Source organism: Phoca vitulina, unplaced genomic scaffold, assembly GCF_004348235.1.
Source record: "Phoca vitulina isolate PV1807 unplaced genomic scaffold, GSC_HSeal_1.0 scaffold22, whole genome shotgun sequence".
Taxonomy (NCBI): Eukaryota; Metazoa; Chordata; class Mammalia; order Carnivora; family Phocidae; genus Phoca; species Phoca vitulina.
The window spans coordinates 28,660,438-28,688,391 of record NW_022589725.1 but is presented as its reverse complement, the minus strand read 5'-3'; the positions used below and the strand labels follow the sequence as shown (position 1 = coordinate 28,688,391).

The window sequence follows — 27,954 nt, the reverse complement described above, 5'->3', positions numbered from 1 at the left end:
TTAATCACAAATAATTTATTTTATTCACTCAACAAATACTGGTAGAGAGTGTGCACAGTGTGCTGGGGACAGGAAGGAATACAAAGTTGAATCGGGCATGGCTCCCAGCCTCATGGGAGGTAGGAATTACATAATGCCATAAAAAAAAGGAGTATGCGAGACAGCTGTCTTCTTAGCTGGGCGAGCAAAGAAGGCTCTTTAGAGAAGGGGACCCAGTGACTGAGGGAAGAACAATGCCAGCATGGGAAGAGCACCGGCAAAGAGATGACAGGGTGTGGGTTAAAAACTGGTGACAAGGGACATGAATGCACAAGCAAGAAGAACACAGTAAGGTAAGATGGGGGAGGATAATCCCATGAAAATAAGTTCACTGCCAGGGTCAGACCTTTGTACTTTATTTGTTAGGCAGCAGCAAGACACCGTCAGTTCCTGAGAAACGGGGTGGTGTGATTCTTTGGGGCAGTAGGCTGTATTCATTTGCTGGGGTGGCCATAACAAAGTACCACAGACTGGGGCGCTTACACAACAGGAATTCATTTTCTCACACTTCTGGAGGCTGGAAGCTTGAGATGCAGATGTCAGCTGAGGCCTGCCTCCTTGGCTTGTAGGATGGCTGTCTGTCTTCTCTCTGTGTCCTCACATGGTCTTCTCTCTGAACCTGCCTGTGTCATAATCTCTTCTCCTTTTTTTTTTAAGAGAGGGAGTGTGTGCAAGTGGGGGCAGAAGGGACAGAGGGAGAGAGAGAATCTCAAGCAGGCTCCACGCTCAGCGCAGAGCCTGACACGGGGCTCAACCCCACGACCCTGAGATCATGACCTGACCTGAAATAAAGAGTTGGACGAGCCGACTGAGCCACCCACGTGCCCCATAATCTCTTCTTATAAAGACACCACTCACATTGGATTAGGGCCCATCCATGTGACCTCATTTTAATTTAATGACCTGTTTAAAGGCCTTATCTCCAAATACAGTCACATTCTGAGGTGGTGGGTAGTAGGACTAGAACATATGAATGTGGGGGGGTGCACAATTCAGCCCATAGCACAAGGTAAGGTGGTTCATGAGAGGGAGAAGCCGGGAAGGCCAGCGAGGAGGCACAATGGCCATGGTGAGTAGGCAGTGGTGGTGGAAGAGCAATAAGGAGGCACATGGTGCCCATCAACCTGATGGCTTTCCTCTTTGTAAGGAGGAAGATAACAAAAACAAAAGTTCGGTAAAGGGTGCAGTAAAAGAAAAGATGAGGCAGTCAGAATTAACTTGGCAAATTTCCCCAACCCATAGAGACATCCCCAGAGCCATCACTTTGTGCCGCCTCTCCGTAGAAAGAGGCTGCTTCTGATTCCCAAACCACGCAGGACAAAATACCTCATTACTTTATAGTCTCACGGTGTTTACATCACAGTCTTTCATGCCTAGAATCTGAATCGCAGCCAGGACATTCCTGCATGACAGTCCTCATGAACTAATTATTAATGTTCCTGGTACAAAGTACGGGTGGGCATTCATTTCCACTGCCCAAGCCTGGTGATGAATCGAGCTTTACACAGGCTGCATAATTTCTTCGTTTCTCCATAAGTCTGTGCCTTCTGCTGGCATTTTAAGGAATGTATTTTTATGAAGTTTGGCGCTATTCAGTAATTTTCCAGGAGGGCACATTGCCCAGGCCAGATGGACAGATTTATTTCTGGTTCCAGCTGGTGAAGTCCTGTCTGATAAGATCCTATCTCATCCTACTTGAACAGAGATGCACAATTACTTGCGAGGTGGGTGGGGGAAATTACTCTATCAGCAGCCCATTAAGGTGGGCTGGGGTAGGAGGGCCACCCTAGCACCTAAACCTCCCTAATTCAATGCCACAGATGGACATCTTTCGAAGATGAACCAGTGCCATCACATGGAAAGTAATGGGGCAAGACGTCCGAGTGGAGTCACCCAGTTATGGCATCAAGAGCCCTATGTTTTTTTCTGAAGCCATTTGTCTTCAGAAAAAGAAAAATCCTGGTGCACTGAAGTGTAATGAAGAGAAATGAACTTTGGCTTTCTGAAGAGGCTCACTTCAATTTTTTTGCCATACTGCATTACAGAATCACTCATAATGGCTTATATTCTTCAGTATTGAGACAGAGCCTCCTTGCACATGGACTTCTCAGCAGGGAGGTGTGTGCATCAATAGAGGGAGACATGCAGAGTTACTGGCACATACAAGGAACCAAGAATGCTCAGATTTGATGTATGAGATCTCCTTTCTTACTTTTTTATTAACCTTCTAAAGGGAACTGAGGCCAGACAATACTTCCACAGTAAAGTACCTCACCCCAGGAAGTGGCAATGACATCACTGAAAAATAAAAACACCTGGCTTTTTTTTTTACTTTTCGATTTTTGGATTTTCTCTTAAATTTGTTGAATATTGAGAATTGTTCATATCTGCTTCCCAGACTTTCCTTTTCCTGCTCTGGAGTTCTGGAGTCTAGGCATGTCAAGGGGAAGCAGTCCCTCTCTGAATTCTCTCTGCTTACGGCTTCTCCTTATCTTCCTGCAGGTAAGGATCCAATGACCACGCTTTATCCCATCATTTCTTCCACTGTAAATCCTCACTTCCCTTTGTCTCTTCAACCTGCTGCTACTAACATAAAATTCTCAAAGCCCAGCCGTTTTTTTTTTCCCTCCCACTTCAGGCAAATCTCTTGGCTTTTATCCAGAATGGAACACAAAACTCCCCTAGAAAGGCAGGACTGTTGTTCCCTTTAACAGATAGGAACACTAAGTCACACAAAGGCTAAGTAAGTGACTTGTCCTGGATATGATTTCGGAAATCAAGGCTTGTATTTTTTTTTCCAGAAATTCTACAAGGGTGAAGAAAATAATTTGAACAAGCACGTTTAACAAATAACCAATCAAGCAAAACAAATGAATATTAGCGTCAGCTGTGAAAGGGAAATAGTAAATTGGACTTAATCAAAAGTGTAAAGCTTTGCTTTTCAAAACACACAGTTAAGATAATGAAAAGAGAGACCACAGACTGGGAGAAAATATTTATCAATCATGTATCTGATTAAGATCTTTTTTATTTAGGGGTGCTGGGTGGCTCAATCAGTTAAGCATCCAACTCTTGACCTCAGTTCAGGTCTTGATCTCAGGATTGTGAGTTCAAGCCCAGCCTGGGAGCCTATTTAAAAAAAAAAATTTTTTTTTCTTTAAAATTCAATAATAGGGAAATAAAAGACCCAATAAGAAATGAACAAAAGATTTGAACAGACGCTTCAGTAGGCATGTGAAAATAATTAATATGTGAAATATGCTTAATGTGAAAATGCTTAATATCACTAGACTAAAATAATGGGGATGAAAACCCCACTATCCAAGTGTTCTAGTGTGGGTGAGGAGTAACTCTCATATGTTGCTGGTCAGAATGCAAAAAGCTATGGACATTCTGGAAAATGGTTTGGCAGCTTCTTATGATGTTCTCTATACACTTACCACATGACCTATCAATTCCACTTCTAGGTATGTACCTGAGAGAAATGAAGACAGAAGTCCACACAAAGACTAGTTCATGAAAGCGTATTAACTTCATTCATAATACCCTGCAGAGGCCAAGCAGAGACTTCCCCAAAATGTGCCACTTTGGCATACAGATTATTTTAAATTAAAGTTACTTAAGGGGTGCCTGGGTGGCTCAGTCAGTTGAGTGTCTGACTCTTGATTTCGGTCCAGGTCATGATCTCAGGGTAGTGGGATCAAGCCCCATGTTAGGCTCTGTGATGGGCGTGGAGCTTACTTAAGATCCTCTTTCTCCCTAGGGGCATGTGGGGGTGCCCGGGTCACTCAGTTATTAGGCATCTGCCTTCAGCTCCCTAGGGGCATGTGGGTGGCTCAGTTGATTAAGTGTCTGCCTTTGGCTCAGGTCATGATCCCAGGGTCCTGGGATAGAGCCCCATTTCTGGCTCCCTGCTCAGTGGGGAGCTTGCTTCTCCCTCTCCTTCTGCCCCTCCCCCTTGCTGATGCTCTCTCTCTTGCTCTCTCTCTCTCACTCTCTCATTAAATGAATAAAGTCTTTAAAAAAAAGATTCTCTCTCTCCTTCTCCCTTTGCCCCTCCCCCCAGCCCCTCTCTCTTTCTCTCTCTCTCTCAAAAAATAAATAAAAAATAAAGTTACTTAAGAGACAGCCAGTGCAAAAAGAACACTCTGACTACCCTTTGTCTCTGGAAAGCAAGAAATAAAATTTCCGTATGAAAAGCACCTCCCCTGTATGAGGAGGTAGAGAGACATCCTTATCACCAGAGATAGGAGATTTAGAGCCTAGAAGGCTATCTAAACAACTTTTGTTACTTTTTACTAATTTACTATCCCAGCCCAAATTCTATTTAGATTCCTTGAGGCTCCCAAAGTTAAGTTTTCTTTGTCCTCACAGATCAGTTCCTCACAGATTTACTGTCTTTTTGTCTAAAAAGTATTAAAACTGCCTGCCTTGGTCATTTCTTTAGGTCCCAATTGCATTACTGGGCTTCTATGTGCATGTAATTAAACTGTTTTGTATTGTTTTGTTTTTTTACTCATATTAATCTGTTTCACATCAATTTAATTCTTAGAGTAGCTGGAAGAACTTTGAAGGGTAGAAATAAATTTTTCCTTTCCTACACTGCAAACTGAAAACACCTAGATGTCCAGTGGCTGGTGAATTAATAATCTGTGGTAAATCCATAAAATGGAATACTTCTCAACAATAAAAAGGACTGAAGTACTGATATTAACAACATGAATGAATTTCACAAGAACAATTGTAAGTGAAACGAGTCAAATTCTAAAGACTACATATTTTATGTTTCCATTTATATGACAGTCTGGAAAAAACAAAACTAAAACAACAAGAGTAGATCAGTATCTGCCAGGGACTCAGGGTGAGGTTAGGGATGAGTGACTACAGAAGGCACAACGGAGCTTTCTGAGGAGTTGCAACATTTCTATATCTTGATGTGGTAATGATTACCTGAGTGTATAGATTCATCAAAATTCATAGAATAATACATCAAAAAACTGAACTTCACTGTAGATAAATTATACCTTAAAATATTTTTAAATGTTAAATGTAAAGAAGGATTTTGTGACAAATACTCTATTTTACTTTCATTCCTTCTCCATAAAATCCCCAGGGAGGTCTTGTATGTCAAATGCTGCCCAATAGCTCAGAAATCCAGCAATAAATAATGGGGTATTTACTCACAGTGTAGTGGGGGACATAAAAGAAAACTCATCTGTTTTAAGGTAGGATGTTTTTTGCTGTGACAGAGAGAGCCCAGAGAAGTGTTAGGGTTGTGAAGGAGGAAGGATAAGAAGACTCCCTGCTAAGTCTTTACTGGAGCCAAGGCTGGTAGGAACAATTAGAGGGTGAGTGGGGAGGGCATTCAGTGTAAGGAACAGTGGGAGTGAAAATAGAGGGCAGTGAAGAGCTAAGGGAAGTGGACCCTGTCCTCCTCCCTCTGCAGCTGCTGCTGTGGGGATCAAACAGCCAATGGGAGCTTTACTGAGTGGCACTGACCCCTATGAGAACAGAAGGAAGGCTGGTCCCCTGACCCGCTTCCCTCATAGCACAGACATTTAGAAAATACTTGCTAAATTCTGCCTCACAGTTTATTTCCAACTGATGAACATTGAAAACATGGAAGACATGATTAAAATAGAAAATCACCTTTAGGTAGACACTACAGGCAAGAATTGCTGAAGGCAAGAACCTTTGATGGATGCTAAAGTTGATGGGTGAAAGTATGATGAGAAACAGGATATTTTCATAGTCTCAAAGTATTTCCTTACAATATTTTCCCAAAGCAAAAATAGGAACTACAGTGAAGAGACTCTGTAGACACCACCTTCATCGAGTGGTCAAAGTAAGCCTCACTAGAAATAAAACAGGCGGACACCATGGTTCCTCAAGATGATGCATTGAAAGGGCAAAGTACTACTTCTATGCTATTCTTGTCAGCAATGCTGTCTTAGTTCAGGCTGCTGTAACAAATTGTCATAGATGGAGTGCATTAAACAGGAAGCATTTATTTCTCAAGTTCTGGAGGCTGGGAAGTCTACCATCAAGGAATCAGTAGGTCCTGTGTATGGTGTGGCCCTTCTTCCTGGTTTGCAAATGGCTGCCTTCACATTGTACCTTCACATGGCAGAGAGCAGAGAGAGAGGAAGCAAGCTCATGTGTCTCTTCTTAGAAGACACTAATCTCATTCAGGAGAGCTCCACCTTCATGACTTAGTCACCTCCCCAAAACCCCACCTCCTAATATCACCACATTGAGGGTTAGGATTTCAACATATGAATTTTGGGAGGACACAAACATTCAGTTCATAACAAATGCATAGCCTAGTTCTAATTCTGAGAGAAACATTGAACAAACCCAAATTGAAGGGTATTCCACAAAATAACTGATCAATATCCATCAAAAGCTCCAAAGCCATGTTTATAGAAGCATTATCTACAATAGCCAAATTATGGAAACAGCCCAGGTGTCCATCGACTTATGAATGGATAAAGAAGGTGTGGTATATGTACAATAGACTATTATTTAGTCATTAAAAAGAATGAAATCTTGCCATTTGCAACCATGTGGATGGAGCTAGAGTGTATTATGCTTAGCAAAATGAGTCAGTCAGAGAAAGACAAATACCATATGATTCCACTTGTATGTGGAATTTAAAAAACAAAACAAACAAGCAAAGGGGAAAAAAGAGAGAGAAGAGAGGCAAAACAAGAAACAGACTCAACTAAAGAGAACAAACTGATGGTTACTAGAGGGGAGGTTGGGCGATGGGTGAATCTGGTGAGGGGGATTAAGGACTGCACCTGTCGTGATGAGCACTGGGTGTCCTATGGAAGTTTTGAATCACTGTATTGTACATCTGAAACTAGTATTATACTATATTAACTAACTGGAATTTAAATTAAAAAAACAAAAACAAGAAAAAAGTTCTGAGGCCATGAAAAATAAAGAAAAACTGTCATAGACGGGAGAAGACTAAGGAGATACAGCAACTAATCGATTCTGGACCAGAAAAAAAAAAAATTAATGGGAAAACTGGCAAAATTCAAATAATGTCTATAGGTTAATTAATAGTATTGTATCAATGTTAATTTCTTGATTTTTATAATTATAGCAGAATTATATAAGATGCCAACACTGGAGGAAGCTGAATGAGGGGCATAGGAGAACTCTGTCCTATATTTACAACTTCTTTGTAAATCGAAAATTATTTTTTCAAAAACTTTAAAAACAGAAATGTTTCTTAAAAAGGAGCAAGATAATGCTAGAAATTTCTACATCCATGCCTAAGGACACTCCTTCCACTCTTAGTTATTTCTATTTATTTATGTTTTTCCTCTAATTGAACAAAGTAGTTATGAGTGTCTGTAACTAGGAGCACAGAATCATCCTGTAGGACAGAAGCATACTCTCACCTTGTCTTTATGTCCTAAAACATTATAGGATCATACATTTAAAAGTCATCTCATCATCCCAGTTCTCAGGGGTCTCAAACCTAACTCCCTCGGATGGAAGAGAACCTATACTATTGTTCTGAATTCCATATACTGTTAACATACGAAGTTCTCACAAATCTAATTTCAGTCTCCATGTTGCAGAATGGAAGATAACTGTGCTTTACTTCAAAGTCAGCATCATCCCTCTCAATCAAAGATTTTTAACTGCCCACCAGGGTACTGGGGCTTTGAGTCAGGATTACGTACAACAGCCAATGGCCTGATGCTACTTTCACCAATGGCTACTACACAGGCTCAAGCTTCCATAGGAATGATAAGCCAGATTTTCTCATGTGACTCTGGACTTGCTTAGCTCTCTCAGACACTGGTGGTTTTGTTTTCTGTCTGAAGAACTGAAGGACAAGCAGAAGGAACACATTTTTCTTAATAACATTTAGTATGTAAAATTAATGTGGGTTTTAAGATCTGATTACCATTGAAGCATGTCAAACAAACCCTTCCTAAGGCCACATGCAACGTAAGGGACTGTTGGCATTTAGGCAGATCGGCATGTTTGCCTTTCCTGACTGCCTCAGTTTCCTAGGGGTGATTAACTCTGCTGGACTCTGTGCAATCACAGTGGCACAGCAAACCCAAGTGCTTGCACACACATAGTAGTTGATGGTGACCTTGAAAGCCCCTTCTGCTAGATCCTTCCTTTTGTTCTCCTGGTATATGCAAGTACACAGCTCATGTCCTGATATTGGCCAACTGATCCCTTTGTTCTCAGACTTTGCAGCTTGAGTTGAATAATGCAAGGAGGAAAAATTGCTATGGTTCAATTCCTCCAGTATTATCATCCCCCTGAGGCCATGGAGATGGTCCTGATGAGGAAGCACTCTGAGTTCCCCAGATCTCACTCATTTCAAACCCAGCTCTTCACCTTTCTTCATCCTGGGAGCTGGACAGCATCCTTCCAATAAATTCTTTTTTAAAAGCTAGCCAGAGTTGCTTCTTGTTGCTTGCCAACAGAGAATGCTAGCTGGTTCAATTCCTCAAAATCATATGAGAAGACTCGTAGCTGGCTTCCAACTCAAAGAAAGCAATCCTCAATACTGTGTAGTTCCTGAATCCATTGTTGTGCTCTGAAGTGAGCCTGGCTTTTAGAAATACAGTCTCCATATTTCAACCTTTTAAGATTTTTAATCATTATAGGAGCTCTGGAGCAGGATGAGAATCTTTGAAACACATGATCCATTACTAAGTATCTTAAACTAGAATTAAATCATGTCATAGTATCATCTGGAACTGGCTGTAACGTGCACTTTATACCAGCTTCTATACATGTGTATCATGTTTATTAATATAAATAAGCAGAGTTTATGTGTTTATTTTGAATGCAGATATAATTTTCCATCTTGGCACTTGAAAAATCAAGTGTTAATGAGATATAAACCTTATGACAAAAGCTTCTGAGTATGAAGTAATTACAGAAATTTTTAAGACTTGCCCTGCTTCTTAAAAGTTAAACATATACCTGCCATATGATCCAGGTAGTTAACTCCTAGGTATTTAGTAAAAAAAAACAAAACAAAACACAAGCATGTGTCCATAGAATGACTTATACATAAATGATTATAGCAGCTTTATTTTTAGAAGCAAAAAAAGAAAAATCTCTAAATGTCCATCACCAGGTGAAGGGGTGACTGGACAAAAAAGTTGTGTGTACCCATACAAGGGAATACTACCCAGCAATAAAAAAAAAATACATGGAACAACATGGATAAATCTCAAAATAATTATGCTGAGTGAAAGAAGCCAAACAAAATAGTACTATAGGATTCCTTTTACAATTCTAGAAGACTCAAACTAATCTGTAGTCACAGAAAGCAGATCATTTGTTGCCTGTGAAGGGGAAAGTGGTCACAAAGGGGTGTGAGGAAACTTTTGGGGGTGAGAGATACATTCAATACCTAGATTGTGTTAATGGTTGCTCACATGTCTACACATGTCAAAACTCAACAAGTTACTCACTTTACATCAGTGTAGCTTCTGGTATGCCAGTTATTCCTCAATAAGGTTTTTGAAAGGACAAAGTCCAGATACTTGCCTACCAGATTTGGTGCTACATCACCTAGTAGAAAGATGCACAATGCAGTGAGAGAGCTAAGAGATCATCTAGCCCCAGGTCAGCAAACTTTTTCTGTAAAGGGCCAGATAGTAAACATTTCTGGCTTTGCAGGCCATACTGTCTCTGTTACAATAATCAGCTCTGCTGCTATAGCATGAAACAGTCCTAGATAATATATAAATAACAGTGAGTGGCTGTATCCCAATAAAACTTTATTTACAAAAACAGGAATTGAGCTAAACGTGGCCCATGGGTTGTAGTTGCTGAACTATGATCTATTTGAACACATTTTTTATAGAGAAACTAAGAGGTGAATGCTATATGGACAATTTGTGCTAGCTCATAGAAATCAGAAGTTATATACTTTAAGATCTCTAATCAACTTTTCATTATAGAAATATTAACTTAAAAGTATATTTGGCCTTATGCCAAAATATCACTCCACAGATTGTCTGTGGCAATGGGAAATGTACCTTTATGATAGAGAAATCCACAAGTCACCACCAAAACACTTACAATCTGATTTACATGCCTCCTGATGTAATACAAAATGAATTAGGCTTCATCATCTATGAAGATTTATTGCCAACAATGTTTAATATGATTGTAATCATATCAAGCCTGTGGATATCCTTCCCAGCTGGTAGGACATATGAGGGAGAGAGAGATATGTTGAATGACCTGAAAAAACAATTAGACAAGGGCGCCTGGGTGGCTCAGTTGGTTAAGCGACTGCCTTCGGCTCAGGTCATGATCCCGGAGTCCCTGGATCGAGTCCCGCATCGGGCTCCCTGCTCGGCAGGGAGTCTGCTTCTCCCTCTGACCCTCCCCCCTCTCATGCTCTCTCTCTCATTCTCTCTCTCTCAAATAAATAAATAAAATCTTTAAAAAAAAAAAAAAACAATTAGACAAATCTACAACAAGGAACATGTGACAAGACAACTGGCATGATCACTTAAAGAAATGAATGTTATGAAAAAAAAACAGGTGGGAAAGACTGCTCTAGACTGAAAGAGACTAATGCAATGCATAAAAATTTGTTGACTTGTGGCTTTAAAAAATGCTATAAAATATATTTGGGTAACCAAGGAAATATTTGACTTTAGTTATTAGAGAATATTAGAAAATAATGATGAGTTTTCTTAGGTGGAATAATCATATTGCAATTTTGTAGAATATCCTTATTTTGGGAGATAAGTGACAAAATAGAGATAATATATGATGTCCATGACTAGAAAAATATAAACATCTACATATAGGAAGGAAAATAAAGATGGAAGCAGGTTAATAGTTGTTAAACCCAGGTGATGAGTTTATGCGTGTTCATTGTACTACTACTTTAACTTTCCTGTACTTCCTGTATTTCTAAGAAGGAGTTGAAAAAAATAATTATATTTAATGATGTACCTTGAGAGGAGAATATTTTTATAGACATACATATTTAAATTTTGTTTAAATGGCCTTTTAAATGAAGATAATAAAAAGATGAGAAAATATTCTATTACAGGATAGAATAAAGCCTTTTATCATCAAAGTCTATATCATATGTGTTCTAATAGTTAATTAGAAGAAAAATAATTCCTCAAAGGGAATACAGTTGTCACTTGGCCCTTTTTAAGTAAGAGATGTAGGAGCACCTGGCTGCCTCAGTCTGTAGAGTGTGCGACTCTTGATCTCAGCGTTAAGTTCAAGCCCCGTGTTGGGTGTAGAGATTACTTAAAAATAAAATCTTTAAAAAAAAGAGAGAGAGAAAGATGCAAACTTGAATGACCAGAGAAACTCTAAGAATATTTATTATGATTTTACTCTAACAATTTGTTACAGGGACACAACTCATACCACACACATTTTTTTTTTAAATTGTGGCAGTCTTAAAGAATAAGGAAAAAAAACTATAAAAGCACCAATCCTAAAGAGAGAATGAATTCCAGTGTTCTCAGATAACTAATGCAAGACATGACACAACATTAAAGAAGAAAACAGTCTCTCAGAATTAAGGAAATAGGTCAAAGGGCAGAACCAGTCATAGCCATCACTCACGTAGGCTTGGCTACCTCTTACCATTTTTAGCCATTTATGCTTCCAGCCTGATGACCACAATGACAGGCTGCATATCTTTCCCTTATGTTTTCACCAATATCAATTAATCATCAGGTAAGGGATGCAGTCAATTTCTGCGAACCGTATCTGTCTCAGCCTGACTCTGGGAGAAGTACTCACTAAGAACTTCTTAGGTCCTGAAGACAGAAAGAGAACAAACCTCATAACCTAGAGTAGCAAATGCGATTAGTGCCCCAACAATATCCCTTTTGCAATCACCGTTCCCAGGCATACCAGCTGAATCTCTCTGCATGAGGGCTCTCTGGAGCCATGGGAGTACATTTAGCCCAAGTGTAGGGTATGCAGAGAGTACTGGGGAGCTAATGCTCCCAGGGAGCAGTTTTCAACCAGTAACTGACAGGAGTCAATAGATAAATACCCCAGATCCCTCGCCCCTTGGCTGGACGAGTCTGAGGCATGTTCTACACTGTCTCCCACAGATTCCCAGCAGGACTGGCCCCTGGTTAGTGCTGTGGGGAGGAATTATAAGGTAAAAAGCTCTCACGGCCTTTCTCTTGACTGTGTGGTGTGGCAGTGGGACCACCATTTGAGAGAAGGCAGAAGAGGAGTAAATGCTGGAGACAGCTGTGGTGTGGAATGGAATAAAGGAGTGGGCACTGGGAATGAGGAAAATGAAGACAGAGCTGCGTGCTGGCCCAGCTGACATTGGTAGTTGTATGTGCCGAAGGCTGCCAGTGAGCTGGGTAGGAAAGGCTCTCTTACAGAACACTTGGGGTGGGACTGAGCTCAGGCTAAGGGAAGCAGGACAGGGACAGAGAATCCACTGAGGTGCCAAGAATGGTGGGAGGTCGAAATCCTGGCCTCAGAGCACTCACTCCTCTTTCCCGTGTGGTACTCTGAGAAATTGGGGATGGTCTTAGTAGAGAACCCGGAGGTGTGAGAGCGGAGGTCATGGCTGAGTCATGCCATGTGGGCTGAGCCAGCCCTCCAATGAGACACACATCCGCGGTTATCTGAGCTGGCCCCTCTACTCCACTACCTAATGCATGCAACTCCAAGTTCAAAATCTGTCCCTCTTGTTTGGTGACTACAGTTTTACATACTTGATACACATGTTTGAGAGCCTGAGGAATAAGGAACCTTGAGGTCAAAGAGGGTTTGCATGGTCAGGTAGAGATGGCCTCCCTCTAGCTCCCTTCTCCACCAATCGCAATAACATGCCAGGATGAAGAAAATAGAAGGTGATCTAACACAACTTTGAGAAAGATCCTCTCCAAGCCTATTTTTTTTTCCGGTACAGGGCAGTTACTCAGTGGCATATAAAACACTTGGCAAAATTGCTGGGCACTTAGTAGTTGCTCAATAAATTGTGGCTATAATTTAGGTAATGATCAAAGTACAAGGTATCTAGCTTTACCTCTCTTTGTTAAGATTGTGTTTAGTGTGAGTTTTTCAGAAAACAGGGTCTACGCCAACAGCTTATCTGTGCCTCTTTTACTAGGGAATACAACTGCAGGGAAGCAGAAGTGAAGAAATGAGAACAGGGCAGGGAAGACCAAACAGAGCAAACATGAGGGGATGCACCACAGAGGTGACCCCTGCTTTGTTGTAAAACTAATTGCACCACCTGGTGGGACTGTCTTCTCAGAGGCCATAAGGCCACTGCATCCTAAGACAGTCTGTCCAGAGCGAGGTAAAGCAAGAAGGAGGAGAATTTATCCACTAGCACTCAACCTCACTGATCAAAGATCTATCCCATGGGGCATTAACTCCTCTGAATTTTGGGGTGAGCCCATGTGAATGCCAAGCAGATGCTGATGTATCTTAAGCCTCAATGGCAACTGAGCCTTGAGTTAAAGATAAGAGGCTCGAGATGTGGACCTGAGGCAAGGCACTGAGGTCATTCTTGTACAATGTTGGCTGTGGCCATGGGGGCTGTGAGAACCTACGTCAGGTTGGTCTCCATAGTGAAAGCTCGTTGGAAGAAGTGGCCAAAAGTCCTAGAGACAAATGGGCCTAAGATGATTCCAAATGGGACAAACTTCTTGACATAACATAGGTATGAAAATCCCTGTTAACCTTACTGAATGCTATTTTTCCACTTAAATATCTCAGGAGATAGAGATATAGCTCCAACCTTCAGGGGTTCCTAATATTCAAGCTTCCTTTTTACTTGGCAGGTATCCTAAATTGTGTCCAAGAGCTGTGGGTACAAAAATCAAGACTTAAGTGCTAGAAGAGCACTTAGCAAATCAAATATTTGGTAGAAAAAAGTTTTTATACTATGAAGAGTTGCTCTTTAGCCATTCTGTTTTGATATGTTGGATTTTTTTAACTGATAAAATGCTCTCACACAATGTCTTTCTTTTGGGGGCTTTTCATTCAGTTTGCTATTCAATTCTGCAGCATTGGGAATTCTTAGCATTTTCTACTAAACTGTAAAGGCTATTTGTTACACAATATATCTGACTCATATACTCAGCCTCAAACTCCCTGAGAGAAGAGGCAGCTTCTTATTCCTCTTGCACTCCTTCATGGCATCTCTAGTGGATCACAAACTTCCCATTAATATTCACTGAGTGGGGAACAACCCAAATTTCAGACATGAGGAGGATGTTAAATCAACAACAGGGTAGCCATACAATGGAAATTCATACAGCACAGTTGTAAAAAAAAAAAATAATGGAGGTTCCCTTTAATATAAACATGGGGAGGTGGGCAAGAGTTATTTTAAGTGAAATAAGCAAATTGCAGAACATTATGTATAGAATAATATTTTGATTATATGTGCATATACACTCTTAGAAATCTAGAAGGTAAGGGTACACAGTACACTTTTAAAGGCTATTACACTGAGGGATGAGATTGGTAGAGGGAGAAAGAATTTTTGTTTTCACTTGTATCGTTTGTGTTTTTTGCAACACTAAATGTAGCCTAAAAACAATTAAGCAAGGGACGCCTGGGTGGCTCAGTCCATTAAGCATCCAACTCAGTTTTGGCTCAGATCATGATCTCGTGGTCGTGGGATCGAGCCCCACCTGGGGAGTCTGCTTCAGATTCTCTCTCCTTTCCGCTCTACTCCTCCCCCGGCTCACTCATACTCTCTCTCTAAAATAAATAAAAATAAAACCTTAAAAAAAAAACAGTAAAAGAAGCAATGCTTTGAATGAATCATGGATATTTGATGATGCAGTAGGGAAAAAAAAGGCAACCCCCCGATACAAATGATTACTTAGTTTTGACACTGAGTTAGTCAGGTGCCATCCCTCATTTAATCCTGCCTGGAGAAAATGCTAGCTTCATCTTTTTAATCCCTGTGAGAGCCATTGGAATCTCTGCATTCTCAACTCACCCAAAATAACAGCCTTCTTTCTTGGCTGACTGGTTCGGTTATATATCATCGTATTTGTACATCTTACTTTCTTCTGCAGAGAGTCCTTTTTACAATTCTAATGGGGAGATGAAAACTTCTTAGCCCACATAGGTCACTTGGCTGTGCATAATCAGCATGATTTTTTGCTTTTTTTAATTCTCAGATTTTCACTAAGTCTGCTCCAAATGGAAATATTTTTGTGTACTGCAAACACTTAAACAATAATATAGGGATCAGATGTTCTGGTATCAATGGCCTCTAACACCCTAATGCATCCCACATAGCAAAGTATGATAAATATCTACCTAAAGGCCTTGGAAACGAGGGAATCTGCTATTTCAGGCTGTTTTTATTTCTTAGATCTTTTTGTGATGTCCCCCCATGATACTTAGAGAATTACCCAGAAGGGGCAGAGGCATGACTTTCCCCAGAAAGGGTAGAGGAGTGGGACAAAACAGCTGCTTTCTGGGTGTGCAACAGCCCTTATACTCAGCCCCTCCAACATTTCCTAAACACTGCTAGAAAATCCTCATCATCCCAGAGGAGCTGAGGTCTCATCTGCTCATCCTTCATTCCTCCTTATTCTTTCACTTCTCATACACACTCCTTCCAACCCTACAACCTTCACACTCAGGTCACCGATGACATACAATAAGCAAATGTGTTAGAACGGCAGACACTTACCTTCAGCATCAGAGAATCCTTTGGAAATATTTAGGGAATTGATAATGTCAAGGAAGCTTCATATGGAAAGAAGATAAAGATCAAAGGCAGCTCTCTGAAGCTTTAGCAGAATGCCAAAGTACCTCAGATCTGAGTTAGGAGGAACATTTTGTTACACTAAACACAACTGAATGATAGGTAGCCCATAAAGGTTCCCAAGCAATAAAAGCCAATGGGAATTTGTTAAATGCAAATATTCATCAAGATAGAACCACTATTTCCCCAGATTTTTGACATGGACACTTGCTTTTCTAAAGGAAAAAAAATGCAAGGAACGCAGACATAACTCATGAGCAGATGTTCCCTTTTATGTGGAGCAGACCTATGAACTGGAAAGCAAAAAAAAAAAAAAGAAAGAAAAGAAAAGAAAAAAAACAACAGAATCTTTTTTTTTTTTACTATCTTCTGAATGAAATTTAACATTTATTTCAATTATGAATTTAGGCAACAACTAACAGTCATCTTATTAGAATCCATGACTTCGGGGTGCCTGGGTGGCTCAGTCGGTTAAGCATCTGCCTTCAGCTCAGGTCATTATCCCAGGGTCCTCGCATCGAACCCCGTATCAGGCTCCCTGCTCAGCAGTGAGTCTGCTTCTCCCTCTGCCCCTCCCCCTCTGCTTGTGCACTCTCTTTCTCTCTCTCTCTCTCAAGTAAATAAATAAAATCTTTTAAAAAAAAAGAATCCATGACTTTGGTACCGGTAGAAATAACAGATATTTTTATACCTACATTAAAGCTGTTCCGGACATCTTGAAATATTGTTTACATTCACCACTATTTAAAACTACAGTAGTTAATCCTTTTTATATATGACATCTTGTCATATATATATGTATATATATATATGAATGACATCTTCTTTATCCATTCATCTATTGATGTTTCCATAATTTGGTTACTATAAATAATGCTGTAATAAACATAGGGGTGCATATATCCTTTTGAATTAGTGTTTTTCCGGTCTTTGGGTAGATACCCAGTAGTGCAATTACTGGATCTCAGGGTAGTTCCATTTTTAATTTTTTGAGGAACCTCCACACTGTTTTCCAGAGTGGCTGCACCAGTTTACATTCCCACCAACAGTGCATGAGAGTTCCTATTTCTCCATATCCTCGCCAACCCTTACTGATTCTTGTGTTTTTGATTTTAGCCATTCTGATAGGTGTGAGGTGATATCTCATTGTGGTTTTGATTTTATAATATATATAAGATATATTATATAAATTATATAAAATAGAAATGTAATTAATAATAGAAATACAAATAAAATATAAATTAAATAATAAATAAAATATGTAATATATTAAAATATTATAATATTTTGATACTGTATTTCAATGTAATTGGCTTCCTTTGTAATTCTATGTATTTTATTTTACGCCTCTGAAAATACTATTCTGAGAAGGAATCTATAAGCTTCAACCAATGTATGAAAGAGCCAACTGGGACCAGAAGTACCACCCAACTGAGTCTAACCAAAATTGTCCACCCATGGGATAGTAATCTAAATGAAATGCATAGTTTTGAACCTAACTTTTGGAGTGCTCTGTTACATAGCAATAAATAGCTGAGATATATATATCCCTATTATGTATTCAACATTTTTCCCTAAAGCAACTTTCTCATTTAAATAAATTCATTTTTTAAAGACTTTTCAGTACCCTGCAAATAAAAAAAAAAAAAAAAAAAAAACCTTGGCACAAATAGAAGCAAACCAAAAACAAATACAAGGAAAACATTAAACAACATTACTAAATTTTAGCCAGATATGTTGTCTAGAATGGTTCTTTATTTAAAAAAGAAAGAGAGAGAGATAAGTGCTAGGTGGGTGTTGAAGACACATCACCTCCAAAGTGAGACCCTCAGCTTGGTGAAGGCGGAAGGACCGAAGGAGAAGCGTGTGATTCAGTGATGCTTAATCCCTGCCCCTGTCCGTTTTATAACCAGGACTCCCAGTGGGTGCTCTTAGCCCACATGTCGGGCAGAACTGGTCAGGACAGCATAGTCTGATTGGATTTATGGAAAAGATGGAATCTTTGTTTAAATGGGTGCTCTAGGGGCACCTGAGTGGCACAGTCAGATGGGTGGCCTGCTCTTGGTTTCGCCTCAGGTTGTGATCTCAGGGTCATGGGAGTGAGGCTTGCCTGGGGCTCCGTGCTCAGCGGGGAGTTTGCTTGAAAGGCTCTCTCTCTCTCTCCCTTTGCCCCACCCCCTACACGCTCTCTCTCTCTCTTTCTCTCTCTCTCTCAAATAAATAAGTAAATATTTAAAAAAAAATAGGTGCTCTATTTCCTGATACTGGAATGAAATGGCACAAACCTGAGGGTGTGTCGGCCACACTGCAGACATCGCGCCCAGACCACAGCTGTGAGGAGGCTGGAATGTCACAGACCAACCAGTTCTTCACATGGACAAGAAAACTGAGGCCCCATAAAATTAGAAGCTTTGTCATATGGTGAGTCAGAGGCAAAGACTCTGGTCTATGAAAATAAATTTGCATAATTTCACTCCTACCACCAGAGGACAGAGAACACAGTCCTCATATTCTATAGATATCCAGATTTCATCTGCTAAATTAAGGAGCTAGTAGAAAAGGCCCAGAATTCCTCCCAGTTTTATCTTTCTATGAACCCATGAGCTTGTTGTTTTTTTGTTTTTTTTTTAAGATTTATTTATTTTTTTTTAAGATTTATTTATTTGACAGAGAGAGAGAAAGAGAGAGTGAGGGGAGGGGCAGAGGGAGAGAGAATCTTCAGGCAGACTCCCTGAGCACAGAGCCCATGCAGAGTTTGATCTCATGACCCTGAGATCACAACCTGAGCCAAAACCAAGAGTCAGAGGCTTAACCAGTTGAGCCACCCAGGCACCCCTCTATGAACCCATAAGTTTAAATGTCATAGTGAAGGACCCAAAGAATCCACTAAGGAATAATAAAGAAGAGGCAAGGAATTAAATAATATTGACTCACATTCTGAAGAAAACCATTCTTTTTCCACTCTCTCTGGTCCCTCTGCCTTGCTCAAAGTGAAGGGCTTTGCATCAAGCCTGGCACATGTATCCAAAAATATTATCTATAATTAATATTGATAATGCTAATAATAACAAGAACAACAACAATAATAATAAATAGCTGAGCAGTTAAGACCATAGGCTCTAGATTTGAATTTTGTCTCCCTGTATGTCCTAAATTTCCTACCTCGCAACAAATTTGTTTCTCTGTGTCTTAATTTCTTCCTCTGTAAAATATACGTTAAAAACTATTTACAACATACTTTGTTCTGAGGATTAAAAGAGATAATACACGAGAAGTATTTAGAACTCAGCCTGATCCATAGTAGTATATTGCATAGTAATTCTATTATATATTAAGTATATTAAATACTTGGCAAATTAATGGATGATGGCCACAATGACAGCAATGAGGAGGAGGGGGAAAATCTGTTTATCAGCAGCAAACCATTGTTAAAGCAGAAACTCTGAAATGAGCTCCCTTTTCTAAAACAAATTCTCACTATTCCTTTATGTGTCAAAGGTAGACCTTGGCATCTTTTGGATTCACAATAGGATTGCTTCCCCAAGGACATGCATTCAGAGAAAACATGCTTTTTTTTGGTGGTGTTGATTATCTTTAGTTTGTGATGTCATTTTAACCCACGCTGACCTATATGATCCATCAGTGCAAAGATTTACGTAGGAGTTTTAAGAGCATACAAACACTTTTGCTTTAAGACTCCACTCACCCTCACCATACTCCCTTCCTTGCTACTTAGCTCATTTCTCCTCATTACCATATGCTGGATCCCTCTATGAAAATATGCAATATAACTACATTCTGGTTCCAAGATCAACTGTGGCATTTGAACAAGGTTCATATGTGGCATGCTATTTTGGTAAAAATCATCTTCTGAAAACAGCATTATAACAAAGTGAGGCCACAATGAACTTGCTATCCTCTCTCACATCACACGGGCACAGTGTGATGTCTGTTTATCCTACTTGTGGGCTTAAGTATTCAAAACCCATGGTCCATGTTTTTTGTTTTTTTTCTCTTCTGCTTTAGACGGCATCACAATTTTAGCCCATTGCCAACTCTGGCTTAAATTAAACCTAGACGTGCAAAGGTATGGCGCCATCTCTTTAGGTCCTTGTATGAGACTAAGGAGGTTAATGAGTTGCTATGGTGATCAATTTTAGCAATGAAATTGAATAATGGTAAAGGGAACAGGTTTTAGAGTCAGATTTAAGTTCAAATTCACATTCTGTCTCTCATTATATATTTGATGGACTTGGAGCAATTTACTTGACCTTTCCCGGTACACGTTCTCATGGGTAAAATGAGCCTAATTATACCTACCTTGGAGAGTTCTTATCTTGATTAATTCTCATAACATCCTTCGATGTAAGTATTATTAGCACCATTTTATAGATAAGTTATATAACTTGCCCAAAGTCATGCAGCCAGTCAAGAGGTCCAACTTGTGATTTCTGGGGGTTAATTGGGGTTGGCTAGGTGTGTTTCATTAGGGTCTCTCATGCAGTTGCAGTCAGACAGTGGTGGGGCTAGAGGCATCTCAAAAGCTTCCTTACTCTCCTAGTGGCTGCTGCTGGCTGTTGGCAGGGACCTCAGTTTGGCACTATCAGCTAGAACACTTATACGCAGTCCCATCACATGGCCTGGGCTTCCTCACAGAATGGTGGCAGGGTTCCCAGAGCGAGCAGCCCAAGAGAGATCAGATGTAGGTTGTCTCACCTCCTATGGAATAGTTTCAGAGGTTAGGCAGCTTCACTTTCTATTCCTTATAAGCAACTCACTAAAGTTGGTCCATATTCTGACAGACTAATGTCCTCTATGCAAGATGGCGGTCAGTTAATGTCTTTAAAGTCTTGATGGGAAACAATTGAATCTTAGAATGGTATACATAGCTAACCTAACACTGATTCAGTATATTTTCTAAATGAATCCATGTAAGATGTTTGAAATTGGTCAGGTAATTTATTTAGTAAAAAATTAAGATCTCTTAGTTTATAGACTTTTTTGTTCTCAGGTTTTGTCACAGGATATGGCATGTGATTTCTTCATCAACACTGAATGGTAGTAAACAAAAAGAGTGAAGAGAGAAAATATAATAAAGATAAAAACAGAAAATAATAAGATAGTCTGATGGTTAATTTTATGTGTCAACTTGCTTGACTTCAGGGATGCCCAAGTAGCTGGTAGATAAAACACTATTTCTCCTTGTGTCTGTGAGAATGTTTCCAGAAGTGATTAACATTCGAATCAGTAGACTGAGTGAAGGGATCCGCCCTCACCAATGTGGGCAGCATCATCCAATCCAAATTGGGCCTAGATAGAACAAAAAGGCAGAGGACAGGTGAATTTGCTCTCTGCTTGAGCGGAACATCCATCTTTTCCTGCCCTTGGACCTTGGCTCTCCTGGTTCTTGGGCCTTTGGATGCAGACTGAATCATACCAATAGTTTTCCTGGGTCTCCAGCTTGCAGATGGCAGATCATGGGACTTCTCAGCCTCCATGATCTAATGAGCAAATTTCTATAATAAATCTATCTATATCTATCTATTTATCTATCCACATATTTTATATATTTTTTCTGGAGAACTCTGATGAACACAAATGCAAAACAAAACAAAAATGCAGTAGAATTAAGATCATTAAAAATTTATATTTTGAAGACTCATAAAATAGATGGATCTTTGGCAAAGATTATCAATGCGGAGTGGGAGACAAGTCCATGGGGGGGAACATAATTAACAAATACAGAAGTTTTTTTTTTAATAAGGGACTACTACATACAAATTTATACCAATCATTGCTATAACATAGATACAGTAGAAAAAATGAACCATCAAAATTGGCAGGAAAGATTAGAAAATCTGAATAGATCAGTTATCATAGAAGAAAATGTCACAGTAGTCAAAAATATACCTCCCCAAAAGGCAATAGACTCAGGAGTATTCCACTAAACTTTTAACAGTAGATAATTCCCATCTTTAAGTACATTATTTCAGAGCATCTACCCAACTAATTTTATAAGATAACTGCCACTTCTTTTTTTTGACAACTGCAACTTTTAATGCATAAACCAGAAAATGACTGCCAAGGAAGAGAAAAATCGTATGTCACTCTCCCTTATGGATATAGATGGGAAAAATTCCATATAAAATATCAGCATACTTAAACAAAATAAGCCAGCCAGAGAAAGACAAATACCATACGATTTCACTCATCTGCAAAATTTAAAAAAGAAAAAAACAAAGGAAAACAGAGGGGCAAACCAAAAAACAGACTCTTAACTATAGAGTTTACCAGAGGGGAGGGGGAAGGGGGGGGGAAGGGGGAATCACGTGAAAGGAATTAAGAGTACACTTATCTTGATGAGCACTGAGTGATATATGGAATTGCTAATTCATTCTATTGTACACCTCAAACTAATATAACAACGTATGTTAACTACATTGGAATTAAAATTTAATTAAAAATATCATCATACTGAATATATGTTAAGACAATGATTGTAACAAAAAAAGATTTACCCAATAAAAATAAGAATTCTTCGGGGCGCCTGGGTGGCTCAGTCGTTAAGCGTCTGCCTTCAGCTCAGGTCTTGATCCCAGGGTCCTGGGATTGAGCCCTGCATTGGGCTCCCTGCTCCATGGGAAGCCTGCTTCTCCCTCTCTCACTCCCTCTGCTTGTGTTCCCTCTCTCGCTCTCTCTGTCAAATAAATAAATAAAATATTTAAAAAAAAAAAGAATTCTTCAACATTAGAAAAGCATTAATATAAATTACTACATTAACAGATTAAAGAAGAAAAAAATATATAACAATGGCCACAGATGCCAGAAAAATATTAGAAAAAAATTAATTCTTCATAAACCAAAAAGAGAAGGATATTTGCCCGACTATTTCAACAAATACCACACTAAATGTTGAAACATCATGAACAATTCCATTAAACTGGAAACAAGGAGAAGAAAACAGCTGTCACTTCTACTATCCAAAATTGTCCTGGAGATTCAAGCTTAACCAATTATTTTAAAGAGGGAGGAGAGACAATCCATTATTACTCTCAATTATATGCTAATCTACTTAGAAAATTCAATAAAATCCACTATAACCTATTTGAAATTTTAAGAAAACTCACTAAGATGTTAAGAAATATGCATGGCATACTAAAATGAAGTGCCTTTCTCTAGAACAGCAATAATTACACTGTCTGCATGAAATACTCATCCCCTGGGCTGGCCTCGGCTGGAAGTCAGGTCCTCAGGAAGGCCTTCCCTGTCCGCCCGTTCCAGAAGTCCTTGCTCTTCCAGCCACTCTGGGTCCCATCACCTTGCTTTAATCTCAGCACCCACCACACCTTAAGTCATTTGTCATTCATTTCTTAGTTTCTTTCCCATCTCCTTCCACTAGGAAGTAAACACTTCAAGCCTAACACTTACTTCAGGTCCCATATAAATATGTGTTAGATGAACGAATGAGAGTCGGTGAGCCTGGATGTGTCTGACACTAAATGCACAGTTTTCCCACCATATCGAGTTGCCTCCAGATTTGATCTACAAACCTTCCCTTTGCCATCCATTGTGGCTAAAAGCATCAGTAACAAAAATGCTTTTGGAAACAGTGAAGTATGGGTCAAAATGGCACCGTGTAGCTTTACTATACAGTTTTTTAATGTTCATGGGTCCTGGGGACAAAAGTCAGAGTGCAGGAATTGAGTCTTTAGCAGAATTGGCAATATTGAATGAGCTCTGATCTTTCCAGTTGCAGGGAACACATTATCCCCCTACTGAAGATTCAATTATGGGATTCAGGTCCCCTTGCTACATTAGTTCGCTGATGGATAGATTAACCATGGCTTTCTACAGGAAGAACACCTTTGGTACAGCTCAGCTTAACTTCACAAGCTCTGTTAAGAGATGCAAAGGACCTCCAGGACCTAGTCTGCCCCGCAAGGCATGGTTTCTCCTCACCACACTGTGTGACCAACCTTTATCATCCCTGACCTCAGATGGCCTCACTCACCTCCATCCTCTCCTACTTGCCTCCTCTGGGTGAGTAGCATATTCTCTGTCCTTCCTGCAGACCCTCCCTCCCTGCCTGCAGCCCTATCTCCCTTGAGCACCTCCTTCCCTTAGCTTTGCTGAGCTTCCCACCCCTGTCCCAGATCTGTCAGTCGTCCGTCTTGTTGTTGTCCTTCCCACAGTCATCCCTGTCTTGTTGTTGTTGTCCCTCCCCAGCTTCCCCTCCCTTCACTGCATGCATGAAGCTCCAACAAATCACAAGGTAGGGAAAGATATGTGAGGTTTCATAACCACACGGGCAAGATTTTATTTGATGTTTTGTTCTTGGTGTTTTGAATGCACTTAGGGGAGTGATGGTTGGGGGTGAGATTTTATTGGCTTCTCTGACTCCTGCAGAAATAATCTTTCAGCCTGGCAAGTGATTGATATTTCTTTCCTCTCTGAAATCTGTCGCATAGAAGCTTTAAAAATAAATTGGGTGTCATAACGCTGGGTATTTGATATGCTTACCAAGTGCCATGTTCTGTGTTTATTTATTTCTCACAGCATCCTCGTAAATATGATTTACTATTCTTATTTCATAGCTAAGGAAATGTACCGGGAGAGATTAAGCAACCTGTCTGTGATGTTTGGCTCTAAATCTCTCTCTTTCTCCAGATCATGTAAGAACGTATAATGTAAATTCATAACACCAGTCTCCTGGCTCCTGGTCTTTCTCCCACAATGCCCCCACATTCCAGCCACAGAACCCCAGTTTGGCACTATCCCAGGCCCCAAATCCTCATTAATAATCCACGTTTCAGATGAGGATCACACTGCAGTTTCTCTTGCATATCAAAAGGGAAATTCGAATAGCCAAGTGGAATACAAATGACCAAGGCAGCCTTTTAGTTATCAGATGGAAGTTTTTACAATGCATTTTCTAAAATTTTTAATTTTGAAGCATATCAAGCATGCAGACCACCTCTACTCTGCATGACATGCGTAAGGACACAAACACACACACCCTTACACACCACTACCAACCAGAGGTTACCACTGTCTGGAAAATAGAATGTATATTTCCCAGGTATGTTTTTGTGCTTTAGTATCCATACACACAAACAAATACATTTATAAAAATGTGTCTATTTATATATATGTGTGTATATATATATATATATGCATAAGCATTATACCATACTTCATGTCTCAAATTTTATATAAGTGGTATCACATTGTATTTATGTGTCCTACTGCAACTATCTTTGCTTTTGCACATATTATGTTTGGAGATTTACCTTTACTGAACACATAGATCTGTATGTTTGGAGATTTACCTTTATTGAACACATAGATCTATATATTTATTCATTTTTATTCTTGCATAGTGATAATTACCGTTTTTAAATGCTCTCTGGGTAGCAGGTTTTATTTAAGCATTTTGTGTATAACTTCTTATGTAAGCCTCTCAACAATGCCATGAGGGGGCATTAATAACTACATTTCCCAGGTGAAGAAGCTGGGGGTGGATGGTTTAGGAGATCCCTGGGGGATACCACACTAATAATTGGTTCATCGGGAGTCTGATTCCAGACCCCAAGATCCTAACGCATAGACCACTCTGCCCATTCCACAGACTTGCTTCCCACTCTCCTAGATGGAGACACGTGGACATTTAGGTCCACTTTCAGAGGAAGGAGAAAACACTTATTAATGGCCTGAGTTCTCCTCTCTCCGCCACCCTTCTCTGCACATACCTAGCAGACAGTGTTACTCTGGAATGAGAACACAGGGGGCAGCTGAAGCTCCGAAACAAGCTTTGAAAGGGGACATGCCTCAGTCCTCAAATGTGGTTTAGTGGAATTTCTTTTTCTTTTAATTTGGAATCACAGGCAAAAGGGAGGCTGGGATCAGAGGGCCCAACAGGAGTCAGGAGAGATGGGGCCCTGCTCTCCGGTGGCTTGGGGGGGCATGGCTAGATATACCTTAGTAATGGGGTTTATAGAACAATCAGAGTTGCATGAAGAGGGGACATTCTGGGGGGAGGGCAGAAGGGCAAGGGAGAATTCGTGTTTAATGGGTACAGAGTTTCTATTTTGCAAGATGAAAAGGTTCTAGAGATCTGTGGCACCACAGCGTGAATATGCTTAACAGTAAGGGCGGTACACTTAACAATGGTTAAGACGGTACATCTCATGTGATGTGTTTTTTACCATAAAAAGTAAATCAATATAAAAAAGGAAAAAAAAAGGGTACGGGATGGGCCTTTGGGTACCAGTCTCAGAGGAAGGCAAGATGGAGGTGGGAGTGAGTCCTGTGGCTGGCTTTCCATTTCTGGCATCTGTCTCTGCTGTCTCGGGGTCTTTGCTGGGGGGTGAGTCACTCCCTGAGGTCGGGGCTGCAGCTCACCCCTGTCACATTAGCAACACCCGTCCTTGCCATACACACAGCGGCAACTTGACGCACACTGATGAGTTTCCACAGTGTCTTAGCAATCTTTGGCTGCAGGTGTCCGTGTGTAAAGAAGTTCAAGGCCAGAGAGAAATGATTAACTAGTGAAATCAAGGACACACCGAACAACCTCCACAGTTCTATGGGCCAAAACACAGCTGGACCTTAGGAAATGTGAAGCCAGCAACTTGAAGTGTCTCTGCTTTTCTCTGTAGTCTTGACGTTGCCTCCCATTGAAATGAGAGCTTTCCCCCACATGGGATTCATCATTAAGACTCTCTTCCTGGGCCCAGCTGATAGATGTAATTAAGTGCATTAATGCATATAAAACACTCAGCATAGTGCTGCGTACAGAGTAAGTGCTCAAGAGATGTTTGCCATTATTGTTGTTATAATAATAATTATATTGGGGTGCCTGGGTGGCTCAGTCAGTTAAGCATCTGCCATCGGCTCAGGTCATGATCTCAGGGTCCTGGGATCGAGCGTCGGGCTCCCTGCTCAGTGGGGATCCTGCTTCTCAGGCTCTCCCTTTGCCCCTCCCCACCCTGCTTATGTTTTTTCTCTCTCTCTCAAATAAATAAAATCTTTAAAATAATAGTAATTATTATTATTATTATCATGACTAATTCTGGGCTATATTTTATACTTGCATCTTATTTATATGTTTATTTATGTCTCCCCATCCCTGCCAAACAAGAACTGCTCGCTGGGAAAGAAGGCACTCTCTTCTTTTCAGTGCCACGGTCTCAGAGCCTAGGGCAGTGCCTCGCCCAGAGTAGGTACTCTGCTTCAGAAATTAGAGTGAGGCTCTCCCATTTCTCCTGGTCCCAAATCCACAAAGCCCAGAAAAGAATTCTGATTGGCCTAGGCTCATTAGGTGCCCATCCTTAAACCAATCAGCCGAGGCCAGAGGACAGATGTATGCTGTGCAAAATGCTGCCTCTCATTAGCTGTGATGAGCAAAGGGAGAGGTGCTTGAGCCAGATAATCCCATTGATGTCCACTAGAGCTCACGAGGACCCTCTCCAAACACCAAATTAGAAGCTGATAATTTGTCTACAGTAGCCATTTTAGGGTGATCAAGAGTCTCAGAATACCCGTAATAACCTCCTAATCTCAAATTTGAGATATCCCTTACGCCCCTTATAAAGCTGTGTTATATGGTTTTGGCAGACAAAAAGGAATATATTGAGGAATGAATGTGAACAAATTCCCAAATACTAAAAAATGGGGATGATGCCAATGTGTCTGTGGGCCTGTTCAGAAAATGATTACATTGAATCTAATTCTAATTCATTAATATGCAGTGAAAACCCTACCTGAGACAGACTCAGAGCCGTTCTGCAAGCCAGGATCTGGAAAACCTCAGCCCTCAGTTGCCTGGCATCCCCCACCTCTGTCCTTGTTGCTTTGTGTCACCCACCTCCCCCTCTGGCCTGGGATGGCTTTCAGGGATGGTTCCAAGTCTCATTTCTCTATGCAATCCTCCCTTGTACCTCTGCAGTATGCTTCGAGGTAGTCACTCAGTAAATAGCTGGCTAAGTCATAAATGAAGGAAGGTATGGACATTGCTTAATCACTACCCGGAGGAAGATCAGAGTGCCTTGGTAGTTGGACTGCACTACCCCTAAGATAAGAGGACACCGCTCCCACCCCGCCACAGCGCCTCTACGTGTACAGGTAACTTAAAGGCTTTTCTCACAAAAGAAATC

The 27,954-nt window shown here is 40.3% G+C and overlaps 2 long non-coding RNA genes across 4 annotated transcripts in view; one reads left to right on the top strand and one right to left on the bottom strand.

The window, feature by feature from the left end:
* The window catches only part of LOC116641684, a 62,050-nt gene extending 43,858 nt beyond the window's left edge, over window positions 1-18,192 (bottom strand). For all 3 annotated transcript variants that reach the window (XR_004301224.1, XR_004301222.1, XR_004301223.1), the window contains exon 1: window positions 18,085-18,192. This is a non-coding gene — a long non-coding RNA (uncharacterized LOC116641684). The remainder of the gene's footprint in view (window positions 1-18,084) is intronic.
* On the top strand, window positions 75-27,909 carry LOC116641685. Its single transcript, XR_004301225.1, has 4 exons — window positions 75-332; window positions 2,438-2,541; window positions 23,654-23,839; window positions 27,747-27,909. It is a non-coding gene; the product is annotated as an uncharacterized LOC116641685 (long non-coding RNA).
* The last annotated feature ends 45 nt before the right edge of the window (window positions 27,910-27,954 follow it).